This window comes from Pristiophorus japonicus, chromosome 2 (genome assembly GCF_044704955.1).
Source record: "Pristiophorus japonicus isolate sPriJap1 chromosome 2, sPriJap1.hap1, whole genome shotgun sequence".
NCBI lineage: Eukaryota > Metazoa > Chordata > Chondrichthyes > Pristiophoridae > Pristiophorus > Pristiophorus japonicus.
In genome coordinates, this window is record NC_091978.1 from 313011738 (window position 1) to 313019669 (window position 7932).

A 7932-nucleotide genomic window follows, 5' to 3' on the forward strand; every position below is an offset into this window, starting at 1 on the left:
AAAGTTGAGGGTGTGCAGGAGCAGCCCGTACAGGAAACCCCTCCGCGTGGAACTGAAAGGCACGGAGGGGATTTCCCCGAGGCGGCTCAAGGTGTGAGGCGCCGGCCCCCGAGGGAGGTTCCGGGGTTTGGCGCCGATGAGGAATTCCGTCCGGACGGGGGTCAGTTCGGACGGGATCTCCCCACGTGCTTGAGCCTCCTCGATGCACCTAACGGAGTCAGGGCCCAGAGCTGTTTTTAGCGACTCGATGGCATCGGCCGCGTGGCGGACGTTGGCAGAATTTAGGCGCCGCACCAGCGTGTCTGGCGCCATCCAGCCCGCTCCTCCGCTATCGAGCAGGTCCCTGACCCTGGTCACCTCACCAGCCACAGCCCTCTCTTCTCCTTGTGCATGAATCCCAAAAAGTTAGTTTGCAGGTGCAGCAGGTAATCAGGAAGGTGAATGGAATGTTGGCCTTCATTGCAAGAGGGATGGAGTACAAAAGCAGGGAGGTCCTTCTGCAACTGAATAGGGTATTGGTGAGACCGCACCTGGAGTACTGCGTGCAGTTTTGGTCACCTTACTTAAGGAAGGATGTACTAGCTTTGGAGGGGGTACAGAGACGATTCACTAGGCTGATTCCGGAGATGAGGGGGTTACCTTATGATGATAGATTGAGTAGACTGGGTCTTTACTCATTGGAGTTCAGAAGGATGAGGGGTGATCTTATAGAAACATTTAAAATAATGAAAGGGATAGACAAGATAGAGGCAGAGAGGTTGTTTCCACTGGTCAGGGAGACTAGAACTAGGGGGCACAGCCTCAAAATACGAGGGAGCCAATTTAAAACCGAGTTGAGAAGGAATTTCTTCTCCTAGAGGGTTGTGAATCTGTGCAATTCTCTGCCCAAGGAAGCAGTTGAGGCTAGCTCATTGAATGTATTCAAGTCACAGATAGAAAGATTTTTAACCAATAAGAGAATTAAGGGTTACGGGGAGTGGGTGGGTAAGTGGAGCTGAGTCCACGGCCAGATCAGCCATGATCTTGTTAAATGGCGGAGCAGGCTCGAGGGGCTAGATGGCCTACTCCTGTTCCTAATTCTTATGTTCTTATGAGCACCACCGTGTCGCAGGCGATGGCGACTATAGGCTCTTCAATGGAAAGGATGGCCACCTGCATGGAGCAGCCAGTGTGCCACTCAGTGGAGCACATGGTCTTTATGGAGAATAGATAGCTATCAATGGAGAATAGATGTCAGAGGCTCATATATATCCTCTCCAAGAGGGATGTCAGCATAGACGTGGGTCCTCATGGCCCCACTGGTGTGCAGCAAGATGCTTTCTAGCTCCTTGCAAGCAGGCAATTGTGGGTGGTGCATGACAGAGATGATGGTGCGAGGGGACATTGATATGTGGGCTTCTGTCAAAGTGCTTACACTTCTCCCCCATTGCCACCCCTCAGTCAGAGCTCCAGATACCTCCTTGGATAGTGATGGCTGCGTCTGCCCCAACACAGTCGCTGGAGGAGCAGACTTTGGCGGGGCCATCACAGGTTCCAAAACCCAGAGGACGTCTGGCATGAGTGTTTAGCAGTTGCAGCAGCTAAGTGAGTAGGCTGCCTTTATCTCTGCTGAAGCCACAGCGATAGCACCTCGTAGAAGTAAGAGAAAGATGACACACAAGTAGATTCACAAGGATAGCCACTTGGGTGTTTTATTCCAGGTTAATGTCAAGTTTCCATTAATGTGATCTCAAGCATAAAAATCTTTATTTTCATCATTTTCCGATTTTGGACAAATTTGTGTGTACTTTGGAAGTGGTTTAGTGAGTTGCAATGAATGGTGAGACATAACGGTACCTCCAGCAATGGTGGTCAATGTGAAAGGAATGGCTTGGTCATTGTAGGGATGGGTTATAGTGTTGCTGTGGGGTGGATCCAACCTGGCGCAACATGTGGCAGCCATATAGATGTGCTGCGTAAAGTTAAGTAAATCTGGCCATGATGAGGCCATCCCTGACCTCCCGGGCAGCAAAGTTCTCGGGTGCTAGTGGGATCTGGGCCGCAGGTTCTTCCAGATTCTCCTCCTCGTCGTCTTCCAGCTGATGTGTCTCCTCCTGCTCCTCTTCTCTGAAGAGGTTGTGTGCTCAGTAGCTTGTTCCTTATGCAGCGCTAATCCTCGCGACTGCACTTTGTTGCGCAGCAGACCACGACGATTCTGGAATCCCTGGCTGGTGCATCCTGGAGGGCTCCTCCAGATCTGTCAAGGCATCTGAAGCGCATTTTGAGCATGTCTATTGTCTGCTCTATGACACATCTAGTGGAAAAGTGGCTTTCATTTTTATCTCTCCTGGGCCTCAGTATCAGCATCTTTAAGGATATCAATGCCACGTCTTCAAGTAGCCAGCTAGAAAGTCTGTTTGGAGGAGCAAAGAACTGAGAAGGGTGGACTGGCAAGGACAGAACAGTCATGGCAGCTGCCAGGGAATTTGGCACACACATCCATGATGACACCAAATTGGGGGCGATAGTCAATACTGAAGAGGACTGCAACAAATTACAGGAGGACATTAATAAATTTGCAGAATGGGCATATAATTGGCAACAAATGAAGGAAGAATAGGGAGGTCACTTATTACTTGGAGGGTGAGAGTCTAGGTGGGGTCGAGGGACAGAGGATTCTCGGAATACAAATACACAAATCGCTAAACATTGCGACACAGGTTAGCAAGGCCACAAAAAATGCACTTCGGTTTATTTCTAGAGGTATAGAATTGAAAAATAGGGAAGTTATGCTAAACTTTCGAACCTTGGTTAAACCCCACTTAGAGTACTGCGTACAATTCTGGTCGCCATATTATAAAAACCATATAGAGACACTGGAGATGGTGCAGATTTACAAGGATGATACCAGAAATGCAAGGTTATACATATCAGGAAAGGATGAACAGCTGGGTCTCTTTTCTCTTGAAAAAAGAAGGCTGAGGGGTGACCTGACAGGTCTTTAAAATTATGAAAGGTTTTGATAGAGTAGATACAGAGAGAATGTTTCCACTTGTGGGGAAGAGCATGACTAGAGACAATCAATATAAGATAGTCACCAAGAAATCCAATAGGGAATTCAGATGAAATTTATTTACCCAAAGAGTAGTGAGAATGTGGAACTCACTACCATAGGGAGTGCTTGAAATAGATAGTATAGGTGCATTTAAGGGGAGGCTAGACAAGCATATGAGGGCGAAGGGAATAGAGGGTTATACTGATAGATTTCGATGAGGAAAGATGGAAGGAGGCTCGAGTGGAGCATAAACGCCGGCATGGACTGGTTGGGCCTAATGGCCTGTTTCTGTTCCGTATATCCTATGTGATCCTATGATCTTCCTATGGTTGCAGACCAGCTGCACATTGAGGGAGTGGAAGCCCTTGTGGTTGACAAAGACTCCTGGGTCATGATGGGATGCCCTGGTTGCCACATGTGCGCAGTCAATGACTCCCTGCACCCGTGGGAAGCCAGCCAGTGTGGCAAATACGAACACCCGCTCAGTAACACTGGCTTCATCAGTGGTAAAGTTGATATAATTGGCTGACTTGTCAAAAAGGGCATTAGTGACCTATGTGATGCATGTGTGAGCAGCCGACTGCAAGATGCCGCAAATGTCTGCTGCAGATCCCTGGAAGGAGCCTGAGGTGAAGAAGGTCAGGTGACTTTGACAGCCACTGGTAAGGCATGTCCACCCGCTCCTCTGGGCTGCAAGTCTTGCTCGAGCAATGTGCAAATGTCTGCGATGACCTGGTGCGATAGCCTGAGCCTTCTTTGGCACTGCTGCTCCATCATGTTGAGAAAGCTCATGTGTTGGGGGTATCGCCTCCGGTGTGGTGGAGTCCTGCGCTGATATCCTCTGTCCTGTGCAGCATCAGGTTGAGGAGAAGGTTGGTGGTGTTGTTAGTGTTGCTAGTGTGCCTGGTGCTGCCAGTGTAGGGACTCATTGTGGTTTGATTCTAAGGATCAAGGTGAGACAGTGAAAATGGCACCCATGTTGTTGGAATAAATGGCAGGTCAAGTAGAGATGAGAGCAACAATCTATCAATGGTGTGATAGGTTCTACAAATGAGGTGAGACTGGATGGCGACTTTGCTGCAAACACTTGCAGTCTGTAGAAAGCTAAATGTGCGCTGGGAATGAATGCAGTCAGCAACAGCTTCTGCCTAAGGAAAGTGATCAGCTGTGAGGTGGGATTTTTATTGTACTTTTCAAGCTGTCAACTAATCAGCTGGATCAGTGGCTACTCAACTCCCGCCTCAGGTTGCTAGACATGGTTCCCGAGCTACGTGAATCCTGTGTTCAACCAGGGAAATTTGAAAGGTAGGTTAGAAAAGGTGCTTAAGGGTCTGTCAACAAGGTGATAATGATTTAAATTAGGTTGCCCGTCTCTGACAGTCAGGTTACTGCCGCACTGGTAAACGTGCCCGTGGGAGAGGCGCTTGAGGGCGGAATAGCAGCAGGTTCCTGACCTGCTTCAACTTATTTCAAATTTCCCACCCGACCTGCCTCCGATTGCACCCGCATGAACATCAGAAAATTCCAGACAAGGTTCTTGTTAATAAGCTTACCATTACCTAGTTGTCTATTACAGTGTCACCTGTGCCTATCATTAATGGGCCCACATCTCCTTTAGACACTCTCTTACATTTAATATATTTATAAAATCTTTACTATTAGCTTTTATATTACTTGCAAATGTTTTTCTTTTTCTTTTTGCATCTCTTGATATTTTCTTTATGTCTCTTTGTTGCTTTCTATATTTCTCCCAGTCTGCTGGATTACCACTTTTCTTGGAATTTGTGTAAGCCACTTCCTTTAGTTTTATACTCCGTCTTACCTCATATGTTGACCATGGTTGCTTGACTAAACAAATGGGACTTTTGCTCCTTCGGGGTATGCATTGGTCTTGTACTGTGCTAAATCTTCGAATGCCTCCCACTGTTTTTCTATAGATTTACCTGTTAACATTTTGCATCTTATACCATAATTTAAATTTTTTCGCCTGATAGAAACAGCGGTGATATAAATGAGACCTAATGGGACATGTGCTTGGGTCAGTGCCTATATCAATGCAGTGTCATTGGAAGGGACAGTCTGAACTCAGTATGCATCATTTCCCAAGTGCATTATGCCCTAAAGTTTAGTATGCAGAATACCACCTAGAGAAAAAACAGTAGCTATGATCACCATCATTTTTTTATTGCTTTTCTAGTTCTCTTAAAATCAGCGGAAGGCTACGACCAAAATGTTTCAAAGGGAACAGAGAGTGCAACAACACCCCCAGTGTACCACATAGCAGTAATAAAACTGCACTTGCCTCTGGCCAGCACAGCCGATGACTTTTAACATTTTAAAAAGTAATTCTACAAGGGCGATTTTATGCTTTTCCTAATAATTTCTGTCCAAAGAATCATAATTTTAGCAGATTAGTTTTGGCTCCAGGTTGATTGGAATGTATCAAGTCTGATTTTGAACATGAGGCCAGTTTCCTTATTCCAAAAGCTCCTGCAATATCAACGTCTGTTTTTCATACAAACACAGTCTACACTGAAGATTGCTATAAACATCATTTGTCAAAACAAGTTAATGAGAAACTATATTTTGGAGCCTCAAAAAGTTATTTCACAGTTGATCATCTCCAGTTGAATGTGGATCAGTCTAATGTTAACTGTTAATTGCTTTAATAATAGAACAAAAGCAATACTGAACCATGTTCTTCCTTCAGTTAACATGCTGAATTGTCTGAGTTCACGTAGAATCATAGAAAATGACAGCCTATCGTGTCTGTGCCAGTCAAAAAAGAACTAACCAGCCTAATCCCACTTTCCAGCTCTTGGTCCGTAGCCTTGTAGGTTTCGGCACTTAAAGACCATATCCATATACTTTTTTAAAAAATGTGGTGAGGGTTTCTGTCTCTACCACCCTTTCAGGCAGTGAGTTCCAGACCCCACCGCCCTCTAATCCTTCTATCAATTACTTTAACTCTATGCCTCCTAGTTAGTGACCTCTCTGCTGAGGGAAATAGGTCCTTCCAATCCACTCTATGTAGGCCCCTCATAATTTGATACACCTCAATTAAGTCTCCACTCAGCCTCTTCTGTTCGAAAGGAAACAACCCTAGCCTATCCAATCTTTGCTCATAGCTAAAATTCTCCAGTCCTGGCAATATCCTTGTAAATCTCTTCTACCCTTTCTAGTGCAATCAAATCTTTCTTGTAATGTGGTGACAAGAACTGTTTGCAGTACTCTAGCTGTGGCCTAACTAGTGCTTTATACAATTCAAGCATAATCTCCCTGCTCTTACATTCTATGCCTCGTCTACCAAAGGAAAGTATCATGTATGCCTTCTTAACCTTCTATCTTCTATCTTCAAGAATCTGTGGACATGCACTCCAAGGTCCCTCTGTTCTTCTACACTTCTCAGTATCCTACCATTTAATATGTATTCCCTTGCCTTGTTAGACCTCTCCAAATGCATTACCCCACACTTCTCCAGATTGAATTCCAATTGCCACTTTTCTGCCTACCTGACCAGTCCATTGATATTTTTCTGCAATCTATAGCTTTCTTCCTCAGTATCAACCACATGACCAATTTTTGTTTCATCTTCAAACTTCTTAATCATGCCCCCTATATTGAAGTCTAAATTATTGATATATACCACAAAAAGCAAGGGACCTAGTACTGAGCCCTGCAGAACCCCACTGGAAACAGCCTTCCAGTCACAAAAACACCTGTTGACCATTACCTTGGCTTCCTGCCAATGAGCCAATTTTGGATCCAACTTGCCACTCTATGGGCTTTTACTTTTCTGACCAATCTCATGTGGCACCTTGTTAACAGACTTGCTAAAATCCATGTAGACTTCATCAAATGCACTACCTTCATCGACCCTCCTTGTAACCACTTCAAAAAATTCAATCAAGTTAGTCAGACACGACCATCTCTTAACAATTGAGGGTTGATGAGGGCAACGTGGTTGATGTGGTGTACATGGACTTCCAAAAGGCGTTTGATAAAGTGCCACATAATAGGCTTGCCAGCAAAGTTAAAGCCCATGGAATAAAAGGGACAGTGGCAACATGGATATAAAATTAGCTAAATGACAGGAAACAGAGAGTAGCGGTGAACGGTTGTTTCTCAGACTAGAGGAAGGTATACAGTGATGTTCCCCAAGGGTCGGTACTAGGGCCACTGCATTTCTTGATATATATTGATGACTTGGATGTAGGTGTACAGGGCACAATTTCAAAATTTGCAGATGACACAACGTGGAAGTGTAGTGAAGTGAGGAGGATATTGATAGACTTCAAGAAGACATAGACAGGCTGATGCACTGGGTGGACAAGTGACAGCTGAATTTTAATGCAGGAAAGTGCATTGTGATACATTTTGGTATGAAGAACGAAGAGAGGCAATATAAACTAAAGGGTACAATTCTAAAGAGGGTGCACGAACAGAAAGATCGGGGGGTATATGTGCACGTTGGCAACGCAAGTTGAGAAAGCGGTTAAAAAAGCAAACCGGATCTTGGGTTTCATAAATAGGGGCATACAGTACAAAAGCAAGGAAGCTGTGATGAACCTTTATAAAACACTGGTTCGACCTCAACTGGAGTAGTGTGACAAATTCTGGGCATTGCACATTAGAAAGGATGTGATGGCCTTAGAGAGGGCACAGAAAAGATTTACAAGAATGGCTCCAGGGACAAGGGCCTTTAGTTATGTGGATAGACTGGAGAAGCTGGGGTTGTTCCTCTTCGTGCAGAGAAGATTGAGAGGAGATTCAATAGAGGTGTTCAAAATCATGAGGAGTCTAGACAGAGTAGATAGAGAGAAATTGTTCCCATTGGTGGAAGGGTCGCGAACCAGAGGACACAGATTTAAGGTAAGTGACAAGAACCAAAATCGACA